The following is a 16,161-nucleotide window of genomic DNA, read 5'->3' on the forward strand; positions in this document are numbered from 1 at the left end:
TGCCTCTGTCTCCATAACAAGATCAATATACCAAGATTCTTAAACATCTCCATTTGATGTAGTCTTTACCCACACAAATCTATAGAGCAATCTTTTCTCTTCTATGAAAGATCTATAATTTCTCAACACCAAAACGTAGAACAGTTTGAAGAAGGCACAAATCCAAGATCCACACAAAAATACTTTAATAAACCGACTCTTCAGTCCAACAAACACGAACAGTTAGTAAAATGACTGTGCAGTCCACTTGATTAACAACACTGCGTTTAAACAACTTCTTCAGATGGAGACAAATGCATACCTACACAAAACACTCCATTTATATACTCATTAAAATAATTAAACAATTAATTAATCAATAAAAGGGCAATTGATTAATTTATTGATTAATTAATTGCTTAATTATTTTAATGAGTATATAAATGGAGTGTTTTGTGTAGGTATGCATTTGTCTCCATCTGAAGAAGTTGTTTAAACGAAAACGCAGTGTTGCTGTAATTGCGTTAGTGGACTGCACAGTCATTTTACTAACTGTTCGTGTTTGTTGGACTGAAGAGTCGGTTTATTAAAGTATTTTTGTGTGGATCTTGGATTTGTGCCTTCTTCAAACTGTTCTACGTTTTGGTGTTTGGTGAACATTTGAGCAGTGATTCCTTTTGGTTGTGGTTGATCTATAATTTCTGACTTGTAGGTACTGAATTCCTTCCCTTCCACTTTACACTCAGCACTGAACTGCTTCACTGCCTGACAGAGATATATACGTGTGTGTGTGTCTCTGTATATATATATATATATATATATATATATATATATATATATATATATATATATATATATATATATAGATGGTTTCACTTCTAATTTTCGTAATTCCAAAATTTCGAGGAATCTCCAAATTGTGAACCCTCCCCCAAAACACCACTAAACACATTAACACATTAAAAACAAGTGCATGCAGGAGGGCAAGCCCCCCTGCACCCCCACACCCCCCTGCAACTTAAATATACCAACTCCGAGATCGCACTACAGCGAGGACAAGGGAAATCTCCACGTCCGCTGTGTATGACGATCTCCATTTAGGATTTTGAAGTTTTAAAACTTCGAACATAAGATCTTCGATCATATGGGATTCGAAGTTTTAAACTTTGAAATATATATATATATATATATATATATATATATATATATATATATATATATATATATATATATATGGTTTACCATGACAATGTCGCGCACTTAGACGGTTATGAAGTATTCGAACATCAGATGTTCGAATACTTCATAATGCGGTAGGTCATCTGAGCAATGTTGTAATTGCGAATGGACTGTGCATTTGAATAACAACGTCCATGGGAGCGGATCGCGGTACAGTGCGGACAGGGAAATACATCCCTTCTCACTGTAGTGCGATCTCGAGTTGGAATATTAAGTTGGGGTGTGGGGCACAGCCCCTCATTAGTGCAGGGCAGCCCCTGCATACGCTGCAGTGTTTAGGTTGGGTAGTTCTGTGTATTTGGCAGGGTGGGCGTGCTCTGTGTTGCCGTAAATGTCGCGAGCGACATTTTCGGTAATACAGCATTGTTTTCGGGTTTACTATGTTTCGAAAATGTGAATTTTCGATCCATGAATTTGAAAATAAAGACATGATTTATTTTTATTTTCGAATTTATGATAGTAAACCTATATATATATATATATATATATATATATATATATATATATATATATATATATGGTTCCTCTTCATAAGATTGAATTACTGAAAGCTCGAAACTCATAAGTAACTCAAAATTGTGAATGGAAAGTGTAAAAAATTAGATTAAAGGTTTTACTTACCTTTTTGTAGGGGGCTGGGTTCCCCTGTACTGTCCCTTCCTTAATGTGCAGGTTTCATGACCGCACTTCAGCGGAGGAATGGAAAGTGTCTCATTGTGTGCTTATGCATATAGCGCGTGATGGTACATTTCCATCTCCTTTGCTGTAGTGCGATCTCAGAGTTAGTATATATAAGTAGGGGGGTGTGGGGAGTGCAGGGGGAACAGCCCCCCCCTGCATAAACATTAGAAAAGTGTTTTTTTCTTTCCTTTTGTGCCCCTTCACAATTTTGAGTATAGGAATACTCTAGATTTTGGGCTTGGGCTTCTGCATTTCAAGTATTCATATATTCGATCTTGTGAAGGGGAACTATATATATATATATATATATATATATATATATATATATATATATATATATATGGGTCCCCTTTAGAATATCAAAAACCATAACAAAAGCCATAACAGTGAACCTCACATCATCAAGTTTAAAATATTGAAGCTTCACTTCCGCAATAGTGTACACCAGCAAAAACGTTCACCGGGAAAGTAACCACTTGGCCACCAGGACAACATATACTCAACAAAGTGATTAAAACCCACCAAAGTGGGGGATTTTGCCCTCACACACCCCCTAATTCAATATGCCAACTCTGAGATCACACTATAGTGGAGAAAAGGGCAAATATCTCCATGGTGGCCAAGTAGTTCCTTTCCAGGGCATCATCTTCAATGATGTGACCGTTCGTGGAAGTAAAGCTTCGATATTTTCATCTCGATGATGTGGGTTTCACTGATATGGGACTTTGATATTCTGAAGGAGGTCCATATATATATATATATATATATATATATATATATATATATATATATATATATATATATAGATATAGATATATTCTGGTGTACTGGTGTATATTTCTGTTATGTAAATATATCCACTGTTAATTTAGACAAATGACAAATTTGTATTGCTGAAGTACACTTCATTGATATGTATTGTACACAAATACATAGTATCTTTATGGGAAAAATGCCTGGTACAAGGCTTTGAGTAGCTCCAGGCAATTGGTGCAGCCAGTGTTGGGTGAGGAAGGCAGCTGTCCTGAATGCAAGATGTCAGGGGATGCAATCTTCATGTGGCAGCATTCAGTTTCTGAATGCTGGTAATGCATTGGCTGAAGCAATTTAGGACACTGTGTGAGGTTTATTTCGTTATCAACATTATCAATATTTAGCAATGAATGCTAAGAATGCATTGTTGATCAGGGCTGAAAGACTCAGTGCTACCTGTTAGCTGTAGCAAGCCTCTTGTTACACTTGTATGAGCAGTTTGCTACAGTTTAAAGTACAAGGAAAAAATTGAACCAGATAATCTAATGACCAGTAAGGACAGGACAACAACCTTAGTGAAACACAATTCATTGCAGAAAATGTTGGAAAGCCAACAACATGTATTTTATATAAAAAAAATTGTTTCTTAATACGTTTTTCATGTTTAGTTTAAAATCACAATTTGTGAATGTTATTATCTGTTTAAATGCATTTTTTAAGCAATTAATGTTTTTAATAATTAGTCATTGAATGCAATTGTTCAATTAGTGTGGAGCATAAATAGAGCTGGGTGTTTGTGTTTTCCATTGTTCTGAGGAAGTCCCTTGACTGGGGAAGAAAGCGCTCAACATTTTCTACAATAAACTGTGTTTCACTAAGGTGGTTGTCCTGTCCTTACTGGTCATTGGATTACAGTTTAAAGTAAATTCTTTTAACCTCAACTTAATGTTGTGGGGACACCAGTTCATGAAATGGCCCTTGGTGTCAGAAGGGCTAGTTACACCTCTGGCTCAAGGAATGATCTTGCACCTAGTCCAGGTGAGACCAAAGTATCAGAAAGAAAGAGAATTGTTTGGAGTTTGAATCAAAAGGTGTCTTGTCAGTACATTAGTGTAGGAAAGAGTAGTCAAGGCCAAAGCTCAGGCTCTGTGACACAAGTCAACATGGACAGTCTTTTATGATACAATAGTAATTGTGGACTGATTTTAGAGTAAGACTATTTGTAAAAGACTTTTTGGATTTGTTTTGCAATGCTGCCAGCACCAAAAGTATTGCTGTATACAGTCAGCACCCAAGTTTTTAACTGTGTTCACCAGCCATACTTCCCAACCTCTTAGAGTAAGACAGCTGGAGAAATAAAAAATAAGAGAGAAAAAGACCCCCAAAAAATAGGGACAGATTTTAAATATTGCTCTTATGAGCTTAGAAAGTTGGTAGGATAATAGTTTTTGCATTAGCATGCATTAGCATTAAAATATATAGTCTGAAACTGAAATGTCTGCCATTTAATGACTTCAGTCTCAATAATTTACCAGAAAGTCAAGCTGGGGATTAATTATCATGCTTGTATATGGTGTGCTAAGCCTGCACACTTTGTTCACGTTAGCAGCAATGCTCATCAAATGTGCAAGTCACTAAGCACTGCTTCACATTCAGCAGCACCTGCTAATTGTCAAAGCACCTGTTAGTGGCCAAGAACGGGTGCACAGAAGCTCAAATGTACGATATAAACAAGTCATATACACACGCAATCCCAGTATGTACATGGACAGCACAATACAAGACAAGGACAACCTGAATTACATAATTAAGAGTCAAGGGAAGCTGATTGAGGAAAATGTAGTTAGATAAAAGTAGGTGTTTGTGTAGAGAAAACAGTAATTACATTTATTTTTAATGGTACAAGTAATTCTTACAATTTATGGGATATAGATAATAAAAAAGAAATGCTGACAAAGGATGTGAGAGGGACACATCTACATTGTGACAAAGTGGATTAAATGTGAGATATGTAAATTTTATCTAAAGTGCAGAATTGAGACAAGTTAGCAAGGAAAGTAAACACAGAAAGGGATATTGCATAGAGTGCAGTTATTGCACATCACTTTCCTCACTTATCTAGAGGAAAATTGTTTTTTTATTCAGGCATGTCCAAGGGTCAGCTCCCAGTGTTCTCTCCTGTCTATCTGATGAATCTGGGCATCTTGAGTCAATGTAGAAATTGCCTCATGTGCACAGACAACCCTCCCTCATACCACCCAACACTAAAACCTGTGAGAGATGCACTTATCTAGCCAAACTGGAGGTAAAGCTCTCTCCAACCAAGACTGAACTTGACAGTCATGAGGAGAAGGTAAACATTTGCACCACACCACACTCATCATATAGTCTCACTAAATCTACACCACCAAAATCCACACATAGTAACACAAAAACATTTACAGAGGCTCTCAATAACCTGTCTAAGCAACAGAGACCTCCAAAGCAGAAATGCAAGCAACCTCCATCCCCCAACACAACCCAAATGACACATAGCCCACAGACCCAGTGTGCCACTCAACCACAGCCAATAAGGCAAAACAACGTACCCAACACACTAGTTATAGGTGACTCTATAGTCAGGCACACTGATGTCCCACTCACCAGGCTAAACAAGGAGAAGATTACTGTCAGCTGCCTGGCGGGTGCCAGGATCCGCCACATAACCCACGCACTCAGGTCACTCCACAACAAGTACAAATATGACTCTGTCATTGTCCATGTTGGTGTGAATGACCTGAGACGTACCTCCCTGGCTACATGAAAAGAGACATGGAAGAGCTCTCCGATCTTGTAGTCAAGGCAGGTATGACCCTAGCCCTGAGTAGCATTCTGCCATTGCCCAGAATGACACTGCAGTACAAGGACAAAATGATTGACTTCAACAATTGGCTAAGCTTCTGGTGTCATTCTAAGGGGATCCAGTATCTGTCTGCTTGGGATGACATGGTCGACAGACCACAATGCTTTGCCACAGATGGCCTGCACCTGTCACCCCTGGGATTCCGGATACTGGCTAAGGCTCTTGCTGCCCCTATAGTGCCTTTTTTAGGCAGGTTTCAAATAACAAATTCACCACCATAACAGGAACAGGCAAGCAAAAACTGAGGGTAATGCTATTCAATGCTAGAAGTCTAAATCTCAAAATGCACTCACTCGAGGCACTCCTTAAAATGGAGAACATCGATATCTGTGCAGTGACTGAGACCTGGTTCAAGGCTCCAGAGAGCAACCCTGCACTACCAGGCTATAACTCATACCACACTTTTCGGCCATGTAACCTGGACTGAAACACCAAAGGCGGAGGTGTGTCCATATTCATTAAGGATATCCATACCTCCAGGCTAGTTGCTCAGCATAATGCATCTGAGGTTATCCAAGTGCAACTAACTCTGGGCAAAACTGCAATCCAAATTGTAGCTTGCTACAGATCCCCCACCATGCTCCAGGATTCCCACTCCTCTTTTCTTGATGTATTGGAAAATATTAGGGTTCAAACAAACACCCTAATAATGGGCGACTTCAACTACCCCACCATTAACTGGGAAAACTACTCGTGTACCAACTCCTTAGCTCAACACTTTCTGGAAATCATAAACTTCAATGCCCTAGATCAACTTATCCACACCCCCACCAGGGGCAACAATATCCTAGACCTAGTCATTACCAACATGAGTTCCACACCTGAAGTCAACTCCTTGTTTGTCTGATCCGACCATAAGCTTATCACCCTTGATATCTACATCCCGCCCCCACCCCCCATTAAGGAAACCACAGTAAAAAATTTCTCCAAAGCCAACTTCATGCTTCTTAAGATAGAAGTGGTGAACTTCATGACACCCATGCAGATGGACAATACAGTTACAACTGCTGAATCCTACACAAATAATGCACTCTATAAGCACTTAGACGAGTGCATGGATTGTGCTATCCCAAAAAGAACCAAGATGCTATCCTCCAAAAAAAGGAAGCCAATTTGGTGGTCCCCTGCCATAAACAAACTGTACAACAGAAGGAAGAAAGAGTAAAATCCCATGAGTGGAGGAGCTCCCTGGTCAGCCTCAATAAGAAGCTGAGATCCCTTATAAGATCCTCCAAAGCTAGCTACGAAAACAAAATTGTCACTAAATCCAAGAAAAACCACAAAGTATTCTACAGCTATGTCAAGAATCTAGATGGCAGCACCCAGATTTGCTCTGAGTTACAGCACAAAGACACAAAAATTACAGGAACAACTGATATTGCCAACATCCTGGCAGATAGGTTCAGTGCTAACTTTACCCCCCCTCTCACCCCCTAAAAGGTCCATATCTATACAGGAAGATTGCAGAGTCCCTGTAATCACAACTACATAGGTAAAAGCTGCACTCTCTAAAGCCAAAAACACAGCATCCATGGGACCGGAAACCATCCCAGGCTGCATTTTACACGAACTTCAGAACGAACTGGCTCCCCACTTAAGCACCATGTTCAATAATAGCCGCACATCAGGCTTTGTGCCCACTTAATGGTGCACAGCAACAGTTATCCCACTCCACAAAGGGGGAGCCACCACTGATCCCGGGAACTATCGACCTATTAGCCTGATGAGCTTGGTCTGCAAGGCCATGGAACGTATCATCATGGAACTCATAAACAAAGACATTGCTAACCTCCAAACTCTGGACCCCACCAAGTTCGGGTTTGTGAAAAGCAGATCATGCCTCCTGAACTTGATCAACTTCTTTGAGGCAGTCACCAAAGCCATGGATGAGGGTAAGGTGGTTCACACAGCCTATCTTGACCTCGCCAAGGCTTTCAACACCATCCCCCATTCTGGAATTATAGCTAAACTCGCTAAACTAGGTATAAATCCCTACATCACAAGATGGGTTGCCAACTGGCTTACTGACAGAACCCACACTGTAAAAGTTGCAGACTCCAAATCTGACCTCAAAGCAGTGACAAGTGGAATATCACAGGGTTCCATCCTGGGACCTCTCCTATTTGGTATCTACTTCTCTGAAGTACAGGCTAACACAGAAGACATCTGGCTAATGAAGTTCACAGATGACTGTAAACTAGGAGCCATAATCAAGTCCCCAAATGATGTGGACATCCTGCAGAAGGGCCTCACTGAGACAGATGCCTGGTGTCAGAGCCATGGCCTCAAGCACAATGCCAAAAAGTGCAATGTCATCCCCTTTGATAAAAACTCTGTACCCATGAACTACCACATAGGCAGTAATCTACTTAACGCCGAATGCATGATAAGAGACCTTGGGATCCAGGTGGACAGTAGACTCTCCTTTGATAGTCACATCACCACAGTAGTAAGGAAGTCCTTCTATGTGGCACACCTCATCATAAAAGGGTTCACATCCAGGAAAAAAGAGGTAATTGTTCCCCTCTACTCGTCACTCATTAGACCCATTATAGAGTACAACGCCCCTTTTGGAATGTACCTCACAAGACATCTGCAGCAGCTGGAAAGGCCACAAAAGTACCTCACAAAGAGGATTACTGGCCTTAAACAAATGCCCTACACTGACTGCCTCAAAAAACTCCAGCTTTACTTTGTAGCATATCGCCTACTCTGAGGTGATCTCTGCCTAACATATAAAGCTATGTCAAATCCAGAGCTGTTGGACATGCTACACCTAAAGAAATCCCAATCCATCCGAGCTACATGCTCTAGGGACCTAAACCTTGTCACCACAATAAACAGGACATGCTGGAGGGATAGATTCCTGTCCCAGAGACTTCCTATACTCTGGAATAAGCTATCCATCTATGTCAAGCAAAGTTCTTCATTAGCACTCTTCAAGAAAAATCTTGATGAGTGGATGGGAAATAGGAAATACACCCCGGGGATCACTTCTGTGTCTCTGCTGGACAGTGGCACAGGACACTAACTTTCTTGGGTGGCGTAAGCTATGGAACCTTGATGGCTAGGCTTACGTAGGCCTTTGGGCTGATAGCCTAGTACCTCCCTATGAACCTATGAATCAGTTGTCTACTCAGAAGGTTATATGTTGTAAGTAATGTTATGCTGCAGTCCATATCTATCATGTAAAACAGTTTAAATAAACTCTAAAATGTGTTGCTCTATGCACTTGAGAAAGGGACTTTGTATGGTCATTTGTTTTCACCAGTAACCATAGCAAGGCTATTGTAAAGCTAAAATTGCGTTAGCAAAGCTTGTGTTGTATATTAATGTAATTTATGGAATAGTTTATACATTTATAAAATCTAACTGTATATTTTCCATGGCCTGCTCAGAAAAATGTTGTCCTCACAAGGTTGTATTGAGAATGCCTATATATACCCATGTTGCAGGTGTATGGAATTATCCTGCCATTGTAATGTATACTGTGTGAGTGACCAGAGGTAATAAACTACATCTAAGTGAATGATGTTAGAACATACATATAGATTAAAGAATTGTAAACTTTCCTTGCCTTTTGTGTATGAAGGAAACAATGCTGACATTGCTGCATCAGTGTACACACCTGTGACTATATGGAAATACTAAGAAAAATTACAAACACCTGTGCAATTATTACAATAATAGTATTAATTCATGAAGAAAATATCTGCGACCTTTGACAGGATATCAACAGAATAATGATCTGATATACATATTAACAACTGTCTAACTAGAGCAGATGTGACATACATACGTGCAAAATTAGGCTTATGGATATGTGATACAGGTAAACATGCAAAAAAAATGCCAGTACAAGTCTGTCAGTCCCCTGACAAATGGGTTGTGTGTAAGTAATGTTGTTTTGTGCGTCATTATGCATGGGATATATGCACATGTATGACACAAATGGATACACAGCCTGACAAGCCTTAGGCAAAATAAAATTACATGCTACAATTATGGTCTTATTACATAAGCTACTGTGGAAACAAATGTCAGGCATATGATACATTTATGGCACTGCAGTCAATGACAGAATGTGTCTTTTCTGCTGCAAATGCCACACTATACATGTTGAAATAAAAAAAAACTGTCAAAGTACACATGTAGAATCTCAAAAACGAAAACGTGTTAAACTCCAAAAACGAAAACGTGGCAACCTTCTGATAAGTACAGTCTTTTATTTATACAAATAAAAGACTGTACTTATCAGAAGGTTGCCACATTTTCGTTTTTGGAGTTTAACACATGTAGAATCCTCTATACCATCACGTTGTACTTGCTATTTAGCCCTGAAGTAACACTTGTTAAATGCATTAGTAATACCTGTATGATAGTACAGTAATATAAGGCACACCCAGGAGAAGCACTAGTGTGTATTCGTTAGTGACGTGTTGAAAATTTACATTTCACATACACAAACTGTGCACTGGCCTGAGACAAATGATGACATCCTCCACACGTAGTTTAGCTGCTCAAACTCTGGGAAAGCCAACCTTCCAGAGGCTAATTCTATTACTGTTTGACAAAGAAGAGCAAATGACAAGAACTATCTAAGGACATTGGTTACTTAATGTACTTTGCGCTAAATGTCTTGCATCTAGTATTTGATTATACTAGACATGCTCATAAGGAAGCACAAAAAAGACTACAATAAGATCAAGTACCCAACACAAAACCACACGAAAGTATCATAATACTCACCCTGGTGATGTTGTAGCATGGCATACATTAAGAAGGATGAATTAATCATATTTGCCTTTAAAGCTCTATAGTGTAAACAAAATAATAAAATGTATATGTAAATGTTTGCATGAAGTCATGCAACACAGATCATTATTTTGGGGGGAATAAATAATGTCTGTAAACATTCAGTGACATAGTCAACAGTTACATCTTGTCAGACTTGACCACATGCTGAGGTCAAAACTCAAAGATAGAGGTTTATCCACCTTTGGTGCCACAGAAAGACACTTATCTAATGTGCCATAAAGAGCAAACTTGCAGGGATTACATCAGTATTCTATTGCAATGTTTATGACTCCCCTAACATGGGGTGTGAGGCCTAAAAACAGTGGCCCTGTTACTGCACCATATTTCCTGTCATTGGCTATGCCACTCCTATCTGTCACTGTTGTCTGACAGAAAGACCTTACCAGATTCAAACCACTGCTGAACATGCGACACACTCTACAGAGCTGTGTAGTAGCTGCATCTGCCACAGGAGATAATAATGGAGGGTGTCACAAAGTATACATGTCAAAATGTGAAAAAGGGCTTTTTATGTGCCTTTATCTAATACAAGTCATTTTGAGGGATCAACAAGATGCAGCCATATCATTATTTGTTGGATAATCCATCGTATGGCAAAATGACATATCTCCCCAACTACCTGTCTCCATAGGGGTTCCCCAAGGATCCATCCTTGGACCCCTACTCTTCTCTGTTTTCACAAATAATCTAGCCTCTGCCACTACACATGGCACACTCATACAATACGCAGATGACTCGACCATCATCTGCTCAGCCCAGTTCCTACCCAAACTGCAAAAAGTCACACAGGAAGCCTTTTCCTCTGTTGAAACTTGGTTATACGATGTCCAGTTAATACTCAACCCAAACAAAACTAAATTACTCATATTCCAACCCACCAAACATACTCAAAACAACTCTTACTTTAACATCACAGCAAAAGACAACACCACTATATACCCAACTGAACACACCAAATTGCTAGGAGTGGAAATAGACAATAAACTAAAATTTGACATTCACATATCCATGACCATAAAAAAGTCCACAAAAAACTAGGAGCATTATACAGAAATAAGCATCTTCTCACCAAAGCAGCAAAGATTTCAATAGCAAATTCCCACCTTATCTCCACCCTACTTTATGCCTCTTCAATATATACCAACCTAAGACAATGCGATCTAAACAAGCTAGAGACCTGCTACAACAAAATTGCCAAATTCGCCACAGGGGCATTCTACCATAGTCACCACTGTCTCTCACTTGCTGAACTGGGCTGGCTTGAACTCCTTCACCTCCTTCAATGGTATCAACTCTCACTCACCCACAAACTAGTAAACCATCCACTAAATGTCCCATCCCTCCAGAATCTACTCCAACCCTATTGCACTACCAGACCACTAAGATCCAGCAACAAAAATCACTTGTAGATCACTAAAGCCAATAACTCTGCTGGTGAAGCACTATTCTCTTGCACCATAGCCAAATTATGGAACTCCCTCCCACCCAAAATTACCTCCGTACCATCATGCACCCACTTCAAAACTTTACTAAAAGCGCACCTAAAAACATGCTGGCTATGCCCTTGCAACTCCCACTCTAATATCACCCACCCCATCCAACCACTACCTTTCTTTCCACTCCACTAACTACCTTGATTATAGCAAGCTCAGATGCTCATAAGCCTAGTACTTGTACAGCAGGAACTTCTTATTTTAACATTTATTAATGTCTGTTATGTACTTCACAGATAAAGATTCTAGTTGTCTACTGATGTACTATGTTCTTCATCTGTAAATATGTTGTAAGTAATTGCTATGTAAATTGTTAATCACTATGTAATACAATGTAACTACTGTCTGTTTATTTTAACTGTGGAACTTTTCTCCCCGGACCTCCGCTGAAAATGGACCAACTTCCAGTCGGACACTCCCGGTCAACAAATATAAATAAATAAATAAGTCACTTTGGTCTGTCCATATTGTTTTGCACATGTACATTGCCAGATTTGAACCATTGCCTACCTGGCACACATACTGCATAAGGTAGTATTAACAACATGTGCCACAGGAGAACTCTCACCACAAGCACCACAGAGCACATATTTGATTGGCATGAAATCCCAATGTGTTGATAGGACTTTGTTGGAAATAAATTGATGCAATATTGTATGAGTTACTTTATTACATGCACATTATTATGTCCTTTGCTGGAATTGAACAGCTGCCTATGTAAGGCCATAGTCTACAGAACTATATATTAACCCCATGTGCCACAGGCAAATTGTTACCACAACTCTGAGACAAAACATATTTGAAGGCAAGTTATCATTATCATGCTGCAAAGCAGTTGTTTAGACTAAAAGTAATAGAGGAGCCCTCTCCCACTGTAATTGTACACATTAAAACTATGATGAATATAATTCGGGCATAGCACTATACTAATGCACATTCATACTACTAAGTTAATATGTGTTTTAAATTCCTACATATATAATGACAGGATATTGTCTTGACTGCCTGTGTCATAGAAGAAGTCTTATGCAAATGTGAGGCAGAGCCTATTTGAATGCATTATATAATCTTAGTTTTGCTTGGCATATGTGTGTTTTAAACTTGATTGAAGGAGTGGTGTAATCTATCTCTTTGTCACAAAATCTTGCAAGGCTGTAGGGGTACCCAACCTTATATGTTGCATTGTACAGTTATCCCTGTGACTGTAGAAGCACACACATGCATAATATGTAGATAATGTCCAATCTAACTCATGAATTACTAAGCCCACAAGCTGCAGAACAATGTATCATTTCTTGGAGAAACAGCAGGATCATACTATATGGTTGAGATAAATCAGATTTCACAAAATAGGCTCATCAGTGTTTAACAAAGCAGTTGTCTGTGCTTAAATTGTCAGAAAGTAGTGAAAAAGCCCTCTCCATCTATACATGTACTCATCAAATATGGGGGTGTCACCATTACTACCTTTATGTACTTTTGCACACTGACACAAATGAGTCTATGGATAATTTCTGGGTTTGAACCAATTACTTAACTATGATCACAACCTAGAAGACATTGCATGAATCACAAGTGTGGCATGTGACATTTGTTTACAAGTGTGACAATTCACATTTGAAAGGATGCCATCACTACTGGTTTCATAGAGTGATGCATGTGTACTAAAAGGAAGTGAAAGTAATGTGAGAGACCACTACCACTGTAAGGCTAGATATCTTATCTGTGGGTAAAGTCATTCATACCTAGTCAGAGAGAAACATACAAATTCACAGTAGTCACCGCTGGATTCAACCTACCTATATATCTAGTTACACAATCCAGAGAACACAGTATTAACTGCAAGCACCACAGGAGAAAGCCATAACATCACCCCAAAATAGAGCACACTTGAAAAGATGACCTAATCAGTGTATAGCAGAGTAATTGCCTGTGATTAAAAGGGAGGACATTGATGGCTGAGTCCTCTACCACTGCAAATATGTCACCTGAGCAGAAGTGTATACATGAGATCTGTTGTCAAAGCCATATCTACTGCCACAGTGCACACACACACACACACACACACACACACACACACACACACACACACACACACACACACACACACACACACACACACACACACTCAAAATGTTTCTGCAATAATCCTTTTAAACTACCTACTTAGTTACACAACCTAGAGTGCACAACATCAACTGCAAACACCACAGGAAATATTTTACTTCAGTGATGACACGGAGCACATTTGAAACGATGACCTCATCTTTCTGTAGCAGAACAACCATTAGTTTTAAAGGTGTAAGAAAATTATGTGGTAGCACTGTCCCAGTATAAATGTTTCTCCTGAGAGGAAATGTGCACATCACATCTGTTGCTCAAGCCATACCAACCAGGTACTAGAGACACACATACACTTACATGAGTTCACCCACCTACCTATCTAGCTACTTAATTTAGAATACACAGAAGCAAATGCAAATGCCAGAGGAGAAGTCAGATTACAACAGTGACAAAGTGTACATTTGAATGGGTTTCTTCATCAGTATGTTGCAGAGAAGTTGTTTGGCTTAAAACAGGAAGAAATTCACGTGGGAGCCCTCTCTTAGTTTAAATGTTTCTTTTGAACTGACATGTCCACATCACATGTGCAGGTGAAGCCAGTCTTACCTAGCACAACAGGCTCTCCCCCACCTATCTAATTACACAATCCAGAATACATTGTATCAACTGCAAGCACCACAGGAGATGTTTGACCTTAAATGTTGGATACAGCACATTTGTAAGGATTAGCACATCAGTGTGTTGCAGAGAAGCTACTGTACATCACAGGTTTGCAAGAAAATGAATGTGTCTTGATAAGCAGAAGTAACAGCAATGTATCGATTACAGGTAATTACATACTATTCAGGTAGCTTATCTATCCTGTTATTCATATACATTGTGATACTGTTAATTACATTTGTTTCTTATTTTTGGTGTATTGATGACAATCATACTTGTGAAACAGTGGGTTGACATCCAAATGTTCCTGTGTGTTCAGCTCGGAATGATTGTATGCAAACAGTAATTAGTTGTTGTGTGCTATTTTGTATTTTTCCTCATGCTTGGACAACATACAGTGTAAATTCAAAAGAGACAAGTCAAGCATATAAAAGAATGCAGCTTAACAGTACTGTGAAATTCTGGGTGTGAAGATCCCATGCTGTTGTACATCAAGGTACAACAAGTGCAATTTTAAATGTGTTGGAGTGCAGACATTATGTAGTGCTTAGACAGCATTACAGTGAACTCATTGTATCTAGAGTACAACAGTCCTATATCACATGCACAAGTAATGTAGGGCTCTGACATTACTTGCCTCTTATCAAAATCACTTCCTGAAGTGCATTAATGGCCAAGTATTACATTCTGAGATTTGAACTTAGAACAGGAATTCCCAGTAGTCTGTGGTGCTCCATGCCAGCTTTCATGCAAATTAAGAGTGCAGGAGTACAAGCAGTTCTGATTCAAATCCAGTTCAGAACAGATGTGTGTTATGTTAAAGTCATCTGTGTCATGATTTTCGCATTAGTCATGAGAAATGCAGTCAAGTACTCATTATATGGGTAATGTATGTGCATAGTTTGACAGCCTACATAGCTGGTGAATGTCCATGTGTTTGAGACATGTTATATTTCTTCTTATGCAATTGTGTATATTTGTATGACCTCACTGAGTACTATAGTCACTGCATGCTGACATACATGTAGTTGCCATAATTAAATTATTTCAAAAAATGCATGGAAATATGTATTAATTCATCCTATCACCTTATGTGTGTGTATAGAAGATGTACCTAATGTGCTATGCTTGTTAATCCATAAAGCCTTGATTGCGTCAAATGTTTTGCACTTTGTTATTAGGAAGGTATGATTTTGGGCCTGATTATGAAATACATAAGGAGCAAAGCATGTTATGCTGGTGGAATCCCAAAATATGGAAACACTATGAAGCAATGAAGCTGGTGTGCAGCATACTTCATAACAGTATTTAGAACTACAGCATCCCACATGGTGTATGTTCAACATATTATAACTGTTTCTTCTTAGTGCTATCAGCCTGTCTTTCCATCTCCTAGAGAGCAGAAGAAAAGTGAAACACTAACCTAATGCAGCTGAAAGCAAAACACATTTTTTTGCCATATGACGTGAACTGGCATTTGCTATCAGTTAGTATACTTCTCAAGTGTACCTCATTACGAGGAACGTACCTCATTTGGGGTCTTAAAAAGTTCATGTTCCTCAAAGATCCTCA

Source organism: Protopterus annectens, chromosome 4.part1 (genome assembly GCF_019279795.1).
Source record: "Protopterus annectens isolate FY-2018-M chromosome 4.part1, PAN1.0, whole genome shotgun sequence".
In the NCBI taxonomy this organism is placed as follows: domain Eukaryota; kingdom Metazoa; phylum Chordata; order Ceratodontiformes; family Protopteridae; genus Protopterus; species Protopterus annectens.